The sequence below is a fragment of the Hordeum vulgare genome, chromosome 3H (assembly GCF_904849725.1).
Source record: "Hordeum vulgare subsp. vulgare chromosome 3H, MorexV3_pseudomolecules_assembly, whole genome shotgun sequence".
In the NCBI taxonomy this organism is placed as follows: Eukaryota; Viridiplantae; Streptophyta; class Magnoliopsida; order Poales; family Poaceae; genus Hordeum; species Hordeum vulgare.
Window position 1 is genome coordinate 394,377,926 of NC_058520.1, and position 16,535 is coordinate 394,394,460.

A 16,535-nucleotide genomic window follows, 5' to 3' on the forward strand; every position below is an offset into this window, starting at 1 on the left:
TTATAGGCGGAAGAAGTAGGGAAAAGGAGCGTCGGGAGGCCCACAAGCCTGGTAGGCGCGCCCCCCAGGCCGCGGCTAGGGGGCTTGTGCCCTCCCCCGGAGTCCTTTGCCTTGGTTCTCAAGTTCCCTGCGTATCTTCTATTACGGAAAAAAAATCTTTCCGAAGGTTTTATTCCGTCTGGATTCCGTTTCATATTCTGCTCTAAAAAGGGTCAAAAACACGGAAAAAACAGGAAGTGGCACTTGGCACTGAGTTAATAGATTAGTCCCAAAAAAGATATAAAATAGCATAATCATGCATACAAAACATCCAAAGTTGACAAGATAATAGCATGGAACCAACAAAAATCATAGATATGTTGGAGACGTATCAGGCGGCGTGGCGTGCGGCGTGACGACGGTGCCCGCTCGTCCCAGATAGAGGCCCTTTCGGGACCCATCTGGGTTGGGGCGGACCTGTGGTTCGCGGCACGGCGGAGTGGCTCCCAGGTGGTGCGGCGAGGCGGCGGTGGCTGCGGTGATGATGGCTCCAGCGTGCTGCTGTGTGGCTGTTCGGACTGTCCGGACCCGTTAGGGTCCAGCCGGGCCTGTGGTGGCTTGGCATGTCCCCGTCGCTATGTCCGGCCGGCTCTGCGCGGTAGTGGAGGTTGTCCCCTCCTGTCAGCTGCGTTGTGGTTGCCCTCGAGCCCGGTTTTTGCACGTCCTCCCTCCAATTCTCACGTTTGTGGTCTCAATGAAACAGTGAAGTTGGTGAGGTGACCGTGGTGGCACAGACTGTTGGGCGGTATGTTGGATGGTGCATTCCCGATTGTCTGGGGTGAGAGTGGTGGTTTCGGGGAGGGAGAAATCCCGAGGGGCTCATCCGCCACCGGTGCGGCTACGCCCGTGGGCGTCACCGGACCCTCCCGAGAGGCGTCGGTGATACCCCTTTCCTGTTGGAAATATGCCCTAGAGGCAATAATAAATTAGTTATTATTATATTTCTTAGTTCATGATAATCGTTTATTATCCATGCTATAATTGTATTGATTGGAAACACAATACTTGTGTGGATACATAGACAAAACACTGTCCCTAGTAAGCCTCTAGTTGACTAGCTCGTTGATCAAAGATGGTCAAGGTTTCCTGGCCATAGGCAAGTGTTGTCACTTGATAACGGGATCACATCATTAGGAGAATCATGTGATGGACTAGACCCAAACTAATAGACGTAGCATGTTGATCGTGTCATTTTGTTGCTACTGTTTTCTGCGTGTCAAGTATTTGTTCCTATGACCATGAGATCATATAACTCACGGACACCGGAGGAATGCTTTGTGTGTATCAAACGTCGCAATGTAACTGGGTGACTATAAAGATGCTCTACAGGTATCTCCGAAGGTGTTCGTTGAGTTAGTATAGATCGAGACTGGGATTTGTCACTCCGTGTGACGGAGAGGTATCTCGGGGCCCACTCGGTAATACAACATCACACACAAGCCTTGCAAGCATTGTAACTTAATGTAAGTTGCGGGATCTTGTATTACGGAACGAGTAAAGAGACTTGCCGGTAAACGAGATTGAAATAGGTATGCGGATACTAACGATCGAATCTCGGGCAAGTAACATACCGAAGGACAAAGGGAATGACATACGGGATTATATGAATCCTTGGCACTGAGGTTCAAACGATAAGATCTTCGTAGAATATGTAGGATCCAATATGGGCATCCAGGTCCCGCTATTGGATATTGACCGAGGAGTCTCTCGGGTCATGTCTACATAGTTCTCGAACCCGCAGGGTCTGCACACTTAAGGTTCGACGTTGTTTTATGCGTATTTGAGTTATATGGTTGGTTACCGAATGTTGTTCGGAGTCCCGGATGAGATCACAGACGTCACGAGGGTTTCCGGAATGGTCTGGAAACGAAGATTGATATATAGGATGACCTCATTTGGTTACCGGAAGGTTTTCGTGCATTACCGGAAAAGTTTCGGGCTCATCGGTAGTGTACCGGGAGTGCCGGGAGGGGTGCCGGGGACCATCGGGAGGGGTGTGACGCCCCAAGGGGTCTCATGGGCTATGGGAAGAGATAAACCAGCCCCTAGTGGGCTGGAATAAGTTCCCACTAAGGCCCATAAGGTTTGAGAAGGAAAAAACACAAGGTGGAAAGAGTTTCCAAGTGGGAAGGTGGAATCGTACTCCAAGTAGGATTGGAGTAGGACTCCTCCACCTCCAATTTCGGCCAAACCTTTAGGTTTTGAGGCTGCCTCCTCCCCTCCCGCCCACCTATATATACGGAGGTTTTAGGGCTGATTTGAGACGACTTTTCCACGGCAGCCCGACCACATACCTCCACGGTTTTTCCTCTAGATCGCGTTTCTGCGGAGCTCGGGCGGAGCCCTGCTGAGACAAGGTCATCACCAACCTCCGGAGCGCCGTCACGCTCCCGGAGAACTCTTCTACCTCTCCGTCTCTCTTGCAGGATCAAGAAGGCCGAGATCATCGTCGAGCTGTACGTGTGCTGAACGCGGAGGTGCCGTCCGTTCGGTACTAGATCGTGGGACTGATCGCGGGATTGTTCGCGGGGAGGATCGAGGGACGTGAGGACGTTCCACTACATCAACCGCGTTCACTAACGCTTCTATTGTACGATCTACAAGGGTACGTAGATCACTCATCCCCTCTCGTAGATGGACATCACCATGATAGGTCTTCGTGCGCGTAGGAAATTTTTGTTTCCTATGCGACGTTCCCCAACAGTGGCATCATGAGCTAGGTTCATGCGTAGATGTCTTCTCGAGTAGAACACAAAAGTTTTTGTGGGCGGTGATGTGCATTTTGCTGCCCTCCTTAGTCTTTTCTTGATTCCGCGGTATTGTTGGATTGAAGCGGCTTGGACCGACATTACTCGTACGCTTACGAGAGACTGGTTTCATCGCTACGAGTAACCCCGTTGCTCAAAGATGACTGGCAAGTGTCGGTTTCTCCAACTTTAGTTGAATCGGATTTGACCGAGGAGGTCCTTGGATGAGGTTAAATAGCAACTCATATATCTCCGTTGTGGTGTTTGCGTAAGTAAGATGCGATCCTACTAGATACCCATGGTCACCACGTAAAACATGCAACAACAAAATTAGAGGACGTCTAACTTGTTTTTGCAGGATATGCTTGTGATGTGATATGGCCAACGATGTGATGTGATATATTGGATGTATGAGATGATCATGTTGTAATAGATAATATCGACTTGCACGTCGATGGTACGGCAACCGACAGGAGCCATAGGGTTGTCTTTATAACTAACGTTTGTGCTTGCAGATGCGTTTACTATTTTGCTAGGACGTAGCTTTAGTAGTAATAGCATGAGTAGCACGACAACCCCGATGGCGACACGTTGATGGAGATCATGATGATGGAGATCATGGTGTGACGCCGGTGACAAGAAGATCGTGCCGGTGCTTTGGTGATGGAGATCAAGAAGCACGTGATGATGGCCATATCATGTCACTTATGAATTGCATGTGATGTTAATCCTTTTATGCACCTTATTTTGCTTAGAACGACGGTAGCATTATGAGGTTATCTCTCACTAAAATTTCAAGACGAAATTGTGTTCTCCCCGACTGTGCACCGTTGCTACAGTTCGTCGTTTCGAGACACCACGTGATGATCGGGTGTGATAGACTCAACGTTCACATACAACGGGTGCAAAACAGTTGCGCACGCGGAACACTCGGGTTAAGCTTGACGAGCCTAGCATGTGCAGACATGGCCTCGGAACACATGAGACTGAAAGGTCGAGCATGAATCGTATAGTTGATATTATTAGCATAGAGATGCTTACCACTGAAACTATTCTCGACTCACGTGATGATCGGACTTGAGATAGCGGATTTGGATCATGTACCACTCAAATGACTAGAGAGATGTACTTTTTGAGTGGGAGTTCTGAAGTAATATGATTAATTTAACTAATTGTCATGAACATAGTCTAATGGTCTTTGCGAATTACGATGTAGCTTGCGCTATAGCTCTACTGTTTTTATATGTTCCTAGAGAAAATTTAGTTGAAAATTGATAGTAGCAAACTTTGCAGACTGAGTCTGTAAAACCGAGGATTGTCCTCGTTGCTATGCAGAAGGCTTATGTCCTTAATGCACCACTCGGTGTACTGCACCTCGAGCGTCGTCTGTGGATGCTATGAACATCCGACATACACGTTTCTGATGACTACACGATAGTTCAGTGCAAAATACTTAATGGCTTAGAAGCAAGGCGCCGAAAACGTTGTAAAACGTCACGGAACATAAGTGATGTTCTAAAGAGACGAAATTGTGATTTCATGCTTGTGCCCTTGTTAAGAGGTACGAGACCTCCAACAAGATTCTTTGTCCACAAAGTAAAGGAGAAAAACTCAATCGTTGAGCATGTGCTCAGATTGTCTGAGTACAACAATCTCTTGAATCAAGTGGGTGTTAATCTTCCAGATGAGATAGTGATAGTTCTCCAAAGTCACTGCCACCAAGCTGTGAGAGCTTCGTGATGAACTATAACATATCAAGGATACATACAATGATCCTTGAGCGATTCGCGATGTTTGACACTGCGAAAGTAGAAATCAAGAAGGAGCATCAATAGTTGATGGTTTGTAAAACCACTAAGTTTCAAGAAAGGCAAGGGCTAGAAGGGATACTTCGTGAAACGGCAAAACAGTTGCTGCACTAATGAAGAGACCCAAGATTAAACCCAAACCCGAGACTAAGTGCTTCTGTAATGAGGGGAACAATCACTGAGGCGGAGCAACTCAAGATACTTGGTAGATAAGAAGGCTGGCGAAAGTCGAAAGAAGTGTATTTGATATACATGATGTTGATGTGTACTTTACTAGTCCTCCTAGTAGCACGAGGGTATTGGATACCAGTTCGGTTTCTAAGTGATTAGTGACGCGAAATGAAAGCTACGGCATGAACGGAGACTAGCTAAAGGCGAGGTGACGATACGTGTTGGAAGTGTTTCCAAGATTGATATGATCAAACGTCGCACGCTCCCTCTACCATCGGGATTGGTGTTAAACCTAAATAATTGTTATTTGGTGCTTGCGTTAAGCATGAACATGATTGGATCGTGTTTATTGCAATACGATTATTCATTTAAAGAGAATAATGGTTACTCTATTGGCTTGAATAATCACCTTCAATGGTTTATTGAATCTCGATCGTAGTGTTACACATGTTCATGATATTGGTGCCAAAAGATACGAGGTAATGATGATAGTACCACTTACTTGTGGCACTACCGCTTGAGTCATCTTAGTATAAATTGCATGAAGAGGCTCCATGCTGATGGATCTTTGTACTCACCTGATTTCGAATCACTAAGTGACATGCAAATCATACCACATGAGCAAGGCCTTGTTTTCATTGAGATGAAATAAGGTAGTAACTTGTTGGAAGTGATACATTTTAATGTATTCAGTCCAATGGGTGCTGAGGCTCGTAGTGGATATCATTATGTTCTTACTTCACTGACGATTTGAGTAGATACAGGAGTATTTACTTAATGAATCACAAGTCTGAAATGTTGAAAAAGTTCAATTCCGTTTCAGAGTGAAGTTCGTCGTAACAAGAGGATAAACTGTCTACGATATGATCATGGAAATGAATATCTGAGTTACGAGTTTTGGTACGCAGTTAAGACAATGTTTCACAGTTCATGCCACCTGGAACATCATAGTGTGATGATGTGTCTGAACATCATAGCCACGCACTATTTGGTATGGTGCATACTATGATGTCTCTTATCGAATTACCACTATCGTTTATGGGTTATGCATTAGAGACAACCGCACTCACTTTAAATAGGGCACCACGTATTTCCGTTGAGATGACACAGTATAGACTGAGGTTTAGAGAAATCTAAACTGTCGTTTCTTGAAAGTTTGGGGCTTCGACACTTATGTGAAAAAGTTTCAGTCTGATAAGCTCGAACCCAAAGCGGATAAATGCATCTTCATAGGATATCCAAAACAGTTGGGTACATCTCCTATCTCAGATCCGAAAGCAAAGTGTTTGTTTCTAGAAACGGATCCTTTCTCGAGGAAAGGTTTCTCTCGAAAGAATTGAGTGGGAGGGTAGTGGAACTTGATGAGGTTATTGAACCAACACTTCAACCAGTGTGTAGCAGGGCGTAGGAAGTTGTTCCTGTGGCGCCTACACCAATTGAAGTGGAAGCTGATAATGGTGATCATCAAGCATCGGATCAAGTTACTACAAGCCTCGTAGGTTGATAAGGTCGCATACTACTACAGAGTGGTACGGTAACCCTGTCTTGGAGGTCATGTTGTTCAGCAACAGTGAACCTACGAGTTATGGAGAAAGCGATGGTGGGCCCAGATTCCGACAAATGGCTGGAAGCCATGAAATCCGAGAGAGGATCCATGTATGAAAACAAAGTGTAGACTTTGAAAGAACTACTTGATGGTCATAAGACTATTGAGTAAAGATGGATCTTTAAAAGAAGACAGACGATGATGGTGATAAGTCACTATTAAGAAAAGCTCGACTTGTCGCAAAGATGTTTTCGACAAGATCAAACAGTTGACTATGATGAGACTTTCTCACTCGTAGCGATGCTAAAGGTCTGTTAGAATTATGTTAGTTGTTGATGCATTATTTATGAAATATTGCACGTAGGATGTCAAACATTGTTTTCTCGACGGTTTCCTTGAGCAAACATTGTATGTGATAAAACCAGAAGGTTTTGTCGATCCTAAAGATACTAGCAAGTATGCAAGCTCAAGTGATCCTTCAATGGACTGGTGCAAGCATCTCGGAGTTGGAATATACACTTTGATGAGATGATCAAAGATTTTGGGTTTGTACAAGGTTTATGAGAAACTTGTATTTCCAAAGAAGTGAGTGGGAGCACTATAGAATTTCTGATAGGTATATGTGGTTGACATATTGTGGATCAGAAGTAATGTAGAATTTCTGTAAAGCATACAAGGTTGTTTGAAAGAAGTTTTCAAAGGAGTACCTGGATTATGCTACTTGAACGTTGAGCATCAAAGATCTATGGAGATAGATCGAAAGCGCTTAATAGAAGTTTCAACAAGATGCATGCCTTGACAAGTTTTTGAAAGAGTTCAAAATAGACCAGCAAAGAAGGAGTTCTTGGTTGCGTTGTGAGGTGTGAATTTGAGTAAGACCCAAAACCCGACCACGGCAGAATAAAGAGAATAGACGAAGGTCGTCTTCTATGCCTTAGCCGTAGAATCTAAAGTATGCCATGCTGTGTACCGCACCTGAAGTGTGCCTTGACTCAAAGTATGTTGAGAGGTACAGAGAGTGATCCATGATTGAATCACTAGCAGCGGTCGAAATTTATCCTTAGTAACTAATGGACTAAGGAATTTTTCTCGATTATGGAGGTGGTTAAAGAGTTTGTCGTAAAGGGTTACGTCAATGCAAGCTTTGACACTAATCCGGATAACTATGAGTAGTGAAACGGATTCGTATAGTAGAGTAGATATTTGGAGCATTTCCGAATAGCACGTAGTAGCAGCATCTATAAGATGACATAAAGATTTGTAAAGAACGCACGAATCTGAAAGTTTCAGAACCGTTGACTAAAACCTCTCTCACGAGCAAGACATGATCAGACCCCATAACTATATGGGTGTTGGATTCGTTGGAATCACATGGTGATGTGAACTAGCTTATTGACTCTAGTGCAAGGGGGAGACTGTTGGAAATATGCCCTAGAGGCAATAATAAATTAGTTATTATTATATTTCTTAGTTCATGATAATCGTTTATTATCCATGCTATAGTTGTATTGATTGGAAACACAATACTTGTGTGGATACATAGACAAAACACTGTCCCTAGTAAGCCTCTAGTTGACTAGCTCGTTGATCAAAGATGGTCAAGGTTTCCTGGCCATAGGCAAGTGTTGTCACTTGATAACGGGATCACATCATTAGGAGAATCATGTGATGGACTAGACCCAAACTAATAGACGTAGCATGTTGATCGTGTCATTTTGTTGCTACTGTTTTCTGCGTGTCAAGTATTTGTTCCTATGACCATGAGATCGTATAACTCATGGACACCGGAGGAATGCTTTGTGTGTATCAAACGTCGCAACGTAACTGGGTGACTATAAAGATGCTCTACAGGTATCTCCGAAGGTGTTCGTTGAGTTAGTATAGATCGAGACTGGGATTTGTCACTCCGTGTGACGGAGAGGTATCTCGGGGCCCACTCGGTAATACAACATCACACACAAGCCTTGCAAGCATTGTAACTTAATGTAAGTTGCGGGATCTTGTATTACGGAACGAGTAAAGAGACTTGCCGGTAAACGAGATTGAAATAGGTATGCGGATACTAACGATCGAATCTCGGGCAAGTAACATACCGAAGGACAAAGGGAATGACATACGGGATTATATGAATCCTTGGCACTGAGGTTCAAACGATAAGATTTTCGTAGAATATGTAGGATCCAATATGGGCATCCAGGTCCCGCTATTGGATATTGACCGAGGAGTCTCTCGGGTCATGTCTACATAGTTCTCGAACCCGGAGGGTCTGCACACTTAAGGTTCGACATTGTTTTATGCGTATTTGAGTTATATGGTTGGTTATCGAATGTTTTTCGGAGTCCCGGATGAGATCACGGACGTCACGAGGGTTTCCGGAATGGTCTGGAAACGAAGATTGATATATAGGATGACCTCATTTGGTTACCGGAAGGTTTTCGTGCATTACCGGAAAAGTTTCGGGCTCATCGGTAGTGTACCGGGAGTGCCGGGAGGGGTGCCGGGGACCATCGGGAGGGGTGTGACGCCCCAAGGGGTCTCATGGGCTATGGGAAGAGATAAACCAGCCCCTAGTGGGTTGGAATAAGTTCCCACTAAGGCCCATAAGGTTTGAGAAGGAAAAAACACAAGGTGGAAAGAATTTCCAAGTGGGAAGGTGGAATCCTACTCCAAGTAGGATTGGAGTAGGACTCCTCCACCTCCAATTTCGGCCAAACCTTTAGGTTTTGAGGCTGCCTCCTCCCCTCCCTCCCACCTATATATACGGAGGTTTTAGGGCTGATTTGAGACGACTTTTCCACGGCAGCCCGACCACATACCTCCATGGTTTTTCCTCTAGATCGCGTTTCTGCGGAGCTCGGGCGGAGCCCTGCTGAGACAAGGTCATCACCAACCTCCGGAGCGCCGTCACGCTGCCGGAGAACTCTTCTACCTCTCCGTCTCTCTTGCAGGATCAAGAAGGCCGAGATCATCGTCGAGCTGTACGTGTGCTGAACGCGGAGGTGCCGTCCGTTCGGTACTAGATCGTGGGACTGATCGCGGGATTGTTCGCGGGGCGGATCGAGGGACGTGAGGACGTTCCACTACATCAACCGCATTCACTAACGCTTCTGTTGTATGATCTACAAGGGTACGTAGATCACTCATCCCCTCTCGTAGATGGACATCACCATGATAGGTCTTCGTGCGCGTAGGAAATTTTTGTTTCCCATGCGACGTTCCCCAACATTTCCCACTAACATCCGCGTAACGGGGGAAACCCTAGGACTTGTTCGAGCAGCAGCGGCGGTGACATCATATTCCTTCCTGAAGGTGTTGCTTGGTACGCGAGGCTTCAGAGTGCTAGGCGTGCGTGGTACTTCTTTGAAGGGTGCAGCTGTTGTCAGCCACCTTTGCTTAGTTGAGTTGCCGACGTCAGAATTTTTTTTCTTTTTTTTGGACTTGTTTGTGCTATGACCCCAACGTACTAGTCGTATCGGTTGGTTGTTGCTTTATAATATAAAGCGTAGATTTGTTTTCATCATTTTGTTGCTGCAGGTAACCATGTCCTTTTGGGCCACACCTAAATTTCTGCGCTACAACGGAAGACTTACTTTATCAAATGCGTGCTTCTTTTGTCTCGTTCAAGAAACTTCAGATCTGTACTATACTCTAAAATTAAAATTGGCGCAAATGCCTAGGCGTTCTTCCTTGAGACCAGTGGCGAATCTTGAAAGAAAGTAAAGGGAGGGATCAAAGTTAAATATGTGTATAAAAAGTCAAAAACTCTCAATTCTTTGATTCAAATAAGGTGAGACCAGTGACGAATCCTGAAAGAAAGTAAAGGGAGGGATCAAAGTTAAATATGTGTATAAAAAGTCAAAAACTCTCAATTCTTTGATTCAAATAAGGTCAAAATTTCTATAGAATAGTACTAATTATTCTTTTCCGATTTTTGGAGGAGGGGCTTGAGCCTATTGGAGCCCCCCTGCTAGATTCGCCACATCTTGGGACACGCCTTAACTTTGATAAATTGTGAATTGAAACAAAGACTTAACTCTACTTTCATCTACCCCAAAAAAGAAGTAAGTAAGTTTGACTTGCTAAGACAAAGCATGAAACTGCACATTATGTTCGTCCTTTTCTCCTATACTATGTCGTCGTCTAAGATTGATAATGGTTTAATGTTATGATTTTGATAGGAAAGCAATTATATACACGTATACTCTTTCCGTCATGGTTTAGAAGACACGGTTAAATTTATATGCATTTTCATAATAGATCAAGTTTAGGACGCATTGTATTTTACATCTTGCAAATGATGGGGACCCAGACGAGCATATTGTTGCAGACGAGGACGAAGTAGGCGAGGGTGCTGGTGTAGAGGTTTTCGACATTGAGTTAGATGAAAATTATGACCATGAGGAAGCCGATGCTAGAGAACTTGTGTACACACATGGGTGTGTGCTGAGTGATGCTGAACGATCATTGTTGGATGTGGTGCTTACCACCAATGACGGGTATATTGGATCTTCTTTTATTCATCGATTGACAACTACAAACATAAGGAAGAAGACCATGGTAACTCTCATGTACCCTTTACTATTATTTGTTCATTGTGGATTTTTCTTTTCTAACATGTTTTTTCTTTTTCTTGTGTCTATCATTATTATGTAGAAAATCCCAAGGAAAGTAGCTGAAGAACTGACCTTGCCACCAGTGGGTGTAGCTCGCATTTGCCTTGGAGCTGGAGAAAGCATGAATGTTGCATACCACACTGATTGCGATGGCCGGATGGTTCTCACTAATCAATGGGGTGTATTTGCAACCCAGAACAACCTTGAAGAAGGCGATGCCATTGTTTTCAGCTTCAAACCCAGCAATGGCGGCGACATGAACATCATATGTGTTGTGCACATTCCAAGGATGCCAACAGTGTAAACAATGGCACTAGTGCGAGGATAAGCAACATGTTTTTATTTTCTTTTATTTGTGTGAACCTGTAGTGAAATAAAAAATTGAATTGTATGTGTATTCAGTATCGATGGAACTTTGAAGGGTACTTTTTGTTGCTGCAACCTATGTGTATCGTTTGTGTTATTATTTTTTAGTTAAGCATTTTCATTCAACAAAAAAATAATTGGATGAATCAGAGGGACCCACACCAACAGTCCATCATATAATCTACTTGGGTTCAGAACCCAGACCCCAGGGACCCTGGCGTGTGGTCATGTGGCCAGGACCAGACGCCAGGGTCCCTGACGTCTGGGTGCGCAAAACAGAAACCAGTAGGTTTGCACTAAATTGGACATATGAGACGCCAGGGTCCCTGGCGTGTGGTCCTGGGCCAGACGCCAGGGACCCTGGCGTCTGCCTCGAGTCACTTACCTCACCTACCCATCTTTCTCCCCCCACCTCCTATTTCTGCCTCACCCCCACCTCCTAAAAAAGAACCCCATCTCTCTCAGCCCCCTCTCCCCGCTCACACCCCACCCCGTTGATCTACTCCCTCCTCCACCAAAATCCTTAGATCCGAGCCCCCAAGCTTCCTTGAGGTAATCTCCCTCGATCCCTCCCTTTTTTTAACATCTTATTTTGAGAGTATTTTTGAATATTAGATTATGTTAGATAAATAGGTTACTTTTTAGTTTTAGGGATTTCTTTATGGTTGTTTGGTTAGATAGGTTTGTTCAATATGTGGGCATAATGGATTTCTTTGTATATTCTTTAGGTCTGTCAATTAATCAGTTTAAATATATTTTAGGTTCTCCGGTAGTTTAATCTGCCATGGTTTCTTGGAGCGAGGGATCAAGATCTTCTTGGGATGACGATAGTTAGACCAACCAGGTATGTTAATTTCGGGTTTCCAGCATTTTAGGTTAGGTTTATGGTTCTTCATTTCGGGATTTCATAACAGTTCGGTGTATTCTGTTTTTAGCTTCCTACGACTATCCCATGCTATGAATGGAGTGGCATTGCTCATGAACTATCTTCTCGCTATATGCATCTAGAACCTTGCCAACGGGAAGTTGCATCTCAATCTAGTGACACTGGCCAGCGTTTTCTTGCTTGTGCAAAGGATAAGGTATGTTGCATTGTAATTTGTTAATCTTAGTTAGTTTTCTGCTCCACTCAATTTCATGCATGTTAATCACTGAAAATGTTTTGAATTTTAGGCAGAAGAAAAGTGCTTCTATCTCGAGGGGATAGACCCTGAGTGGTCCGTTGCTATGCAGTTTTGCATAGCTCAATTGTGGAGCATGCATGACAAAGAAAACGATGATAGAATCAGAGAAAATATGAAGCTGTTGGGTGAAGAAAAGAGGAATATGGAGGAAGAGCTTCGATTTTTAAACATGATTTTGCTAAATTGGTGGCTGACAAAGAGGAGGCTATTAATCAGCTTGGCAGTGCTAGGTTGGCTATCAGTGATCTGAAAGAGGAGATTGAGAAGAAGAGGTTGGCAGACCATTCTTCCACCAATCTACATCAGGTACTCAGGGCGAAGGCAAAGAAGGAGAGGGACCAGCTTGTGCTAGAGAGAGACCAAATGAAGGAAGAGAAGAAAAAGCTGGAGTGCAATATTGCAGATATGATGAAATAGAACAATGGCTATAAGGACAAGGTCAAGAAGTTGAAGGAGATTTGTGATGAATTTTAAGTTGAACTATCTAGTACTACAATTTGTACTCAATTGGCTTGTGGCCACCCCGTATGGCGGTTGGTGCCCTTCTTTCGCCGTAAGAAAGCTAATATCCGTATAAAAATCATGTTAAAATTTCATCCCAATCGGAGTTACGGATCTCCTAGAATTTAAGAAACGATGGAAGGTCAGAATTTGGGAATGCAAAAACAGAAATAAATAGAGAGAGAGAGAGAGAGAGAGAGAGATCCAATCTCGGAGGGGCTCTCGCCCCTCCGCCGCCATGGAGGCCAAAGACTAGAGGGGAAACCCTCCTCACATCTATGGGGAGGACAAGGAAGAAGAAGGAGGGGGCTTGTTAGGGAACATAGTAATAATTCAAAAGTTTCCTACGTGTCACCAATATCAATCTAGGATATGCTATCAACGAGAGAGAGGGAGTGCATCTTCATACCCTTGATAATCGCTAAGCGGAAGCGTTGCAAAGAACGCAATTGGTGGTGTCGTACTTGCGGCGATTCAAATTGCGGAAGATCCGATCGAAGCACCGAACGGACGACGCCTCCACGTTCGACACACGTACAACCCTGGGACGTCTCCTCCTTCTTGATCCAGCAAGGGGGAGGAGAAGTTGAGGGAGAGCTCCGGCAGCACGACGGCGTGGTGGTGGTGAAGCTCGTGGTTCTCCGGCAGGGCTCCGCTAAGCAGTACAAAGGAGAAGGACATGTAGGAGGGGGGAGGGCTGCACCAGGGGCAAGGGTTGAGGCTCACATGCGCCTCCCCACTATATATAGGGGTGGAGGGGGCTGGTTTCTTACCCTCCAAGTCCATTGGGGCGTAGGCAAAGGTGGGAGGAAATAAATCCCATCCTTTCCCTTCCCCATCGATTGTTATCCCGCCTTTTTAGAAATCTTCATCTTATCCCTTCAGGATATGATCTTATTTCTTCTAGTGGGGTGTCTTGGTGCGCCTTTACCAGGGGTGTGGGGCCTTGCCTGTTGGGGAACGTAGTAGTAATTCAAAATTTTCCTACGTCACACAAGGATCTATCGATGAGAAACCAACAACGAGCAAAGGGGTAGAGCATGTTCATACCGTTGAAGATCACATAGCGGAAGCGTTACTATGAACGCTGTCTATGGAGTCGTACTCGCGGCGATTCAAATCGCGGAAGACCCGATCCGAACACCGAACGTACGATGTCTCCGCGTTCAACACACCTACCGCCCGGGGACGTTTCCTCCTTCTTGATCCAGCAAGGAGGGAGGATAAGTTGAGGAAGAACTCCGGCAGCACGATGGCGTGGTGGCGGTGGAGTATGTGGCTCTCAGGAAGGGCTTCACCAAGCACCGCAGAGGAGGAGAAAGAGGTGGAGAGGTAGGGTTGCGCCATAGGTGATCTAATCAGGTGTGTAGCAGCCCCAAAACCTTGCATATATATAAGAGGGAGGGAGAGGGGGTGCGCCACCCCTATAGAACCCCTAGGAGGTGGTGCGGCAGCCCTAGAGGAGGAGGTGGAGGCGCCCTAGGGGTGGCCTGCCACCCAAGGCAGCCCTCCATGCCCTACGGTTTGTCCCCTTGCGTCTTGGGCCTTCCTCCCCTTGGCACACCAGCCCACCAGGGGCTGGTTCCTCTCCCCTTTCATCCCATGTGGCCCTCTTAGACACGTGGACCCTCCCAGTGGACCCCTGGTACCCTTTCGGTGATCCCGGTACAATACCGATAAATCCCGAAACCCTGGCGGTCAGCGAAACTAAACTTCCCATATATAAACCTTTACCTGTGGACCATTCCAGAACTCCTTGTGATGTCCGTGATCTCATCCGAGACTCCAAACAACCTTCGGTAACCACATTACGATTCCCATAACAACACTAGCATCACCGAACCTTAATTATGTAGACCATACATGTTCGGGAAACATGCATACATGACCGAGACATCTCTCCAGCCAATAACCAACAACGGGGTCTGGATATACATGTTGTCTCCCACATGTTCCTCGATGATCTCATCGGATGAGCCACGATTTCAAGGATTCACTTAATCCCATATGCAATTCCCTTTGTCTACCGATATGATACTTTCCTGAGATTCGATCATCGGTATCCCTATACCTTGTTCAATCTCGTTACCGGCAAGTCTCTTTACTCGTTCCGTAACACATCATCCAATGGCTAACTCCTAAGTCACATTGAGCTCATTATGATGATGCATTATCGAGTGAGCCCACAGATACCTCTCCGTCACACGGAGTGACAAATCCCAGTCTCGATTCATACAAACCAACAGACACTTTCGGAGATACCTGTAGTGCACCTTTATAATCACCCAGTTACGATGTGATGTTTGATACACCCAAAGCACTCCTACAGTATCCGGGAGTTGCACAATCTCATTGTGACAGCCCGAGACCGACGCCCCAGAAGATTCCCCTTTTCTTTCCGTTTCCGTCGGGTGGTTCTTTTTATTTTTCGCATCATCATTGCATCATGCGCATGTTTTGCATTGCATGGGCATCCTGTTGCCGCCAGTTTTCAAAACTTGCATCCGTTGTTAGTTGCCGGTTCTCGTCGTTGTCCGTTCCGAGCCCGACCACACACGCACGCGCCCGCGGCATCGTTCAAATCTTGTTTTTAAAAGTGTGTTGAAAACTTTCTCTCAATGGGTTGAGATTTGGCGTGCGGTCTTATTTTAATATAGGTAGGCCACCTGTCAAGTTTCGTTGCAAACGGAGTCCGTCTGGTACCCGAACGGTCGACCGTAGCGGCATCGTATTCGGTCTATCATCGGACGTCTTTTGGTGTTTTAAAAATCGTTGCCGCGCCACCCGTTTTCCCTCTCGTCTCCGGATATATACACTACACGACCATTTAGTCCATCCCGGATTCGGAATTATTCGAATCCGATTTCGCGGTTGAAACCGGGGCGAAATTTCGCTAAACCTAGCCCCCCATTTGTCTATAAATTGACCATCGGGTATTTTAGACACACCCCTCCCCTCCTACCTCGGGATCTGTGCCACCTACGCCGAAAACCCTAACCCACTCTCTCTCCCCTCAGCCTCCCACCAACCGTCGGGCCCGCCGAGCCCAGATCGGGCCTGGGCAAGCCCATCTGGCAGCCGCCGTCGCTGCCGGCTCCTCTCCCTGCCCGAGCGCTGCATCCTCCCAAGCCCCACGCGCACCTAGTCGCCCCGCCTCCGCGCCGGACCACCACCGGAACTAGGCCGGAGCGCCTCATCCCTCTCCCTTCCTCTCCCTCTCTTCTTCTTCCCCAGGCACCTCTAATTTTCCCTCTCCCCGTTCTGCAGGTAATGGCCACGGCCGACTGAAGCTCGGCCGCCGCGTGCTCGCCGCCGGCCGTCATGTGCCCCGCCGTCCCCTCCACCGGGAACGGATCCCCGGTGCCCGGATCCGCCCAAGGCCACCGGGATCTGGCCTCCCTTGCGCCCCGCCGCCGGAATCCCGTGCTCGCCGTCGGCCATCGCCAGGCCATGCCCTCGGGCACGACGAGGAGGACGATGCCCGTGGCCGCGCCACCAACCGCTCGTGGGCCGCTAGACGGTTCGACCGCCTCAGCGTAGTGCGCCCGGCCTGCAGCTCC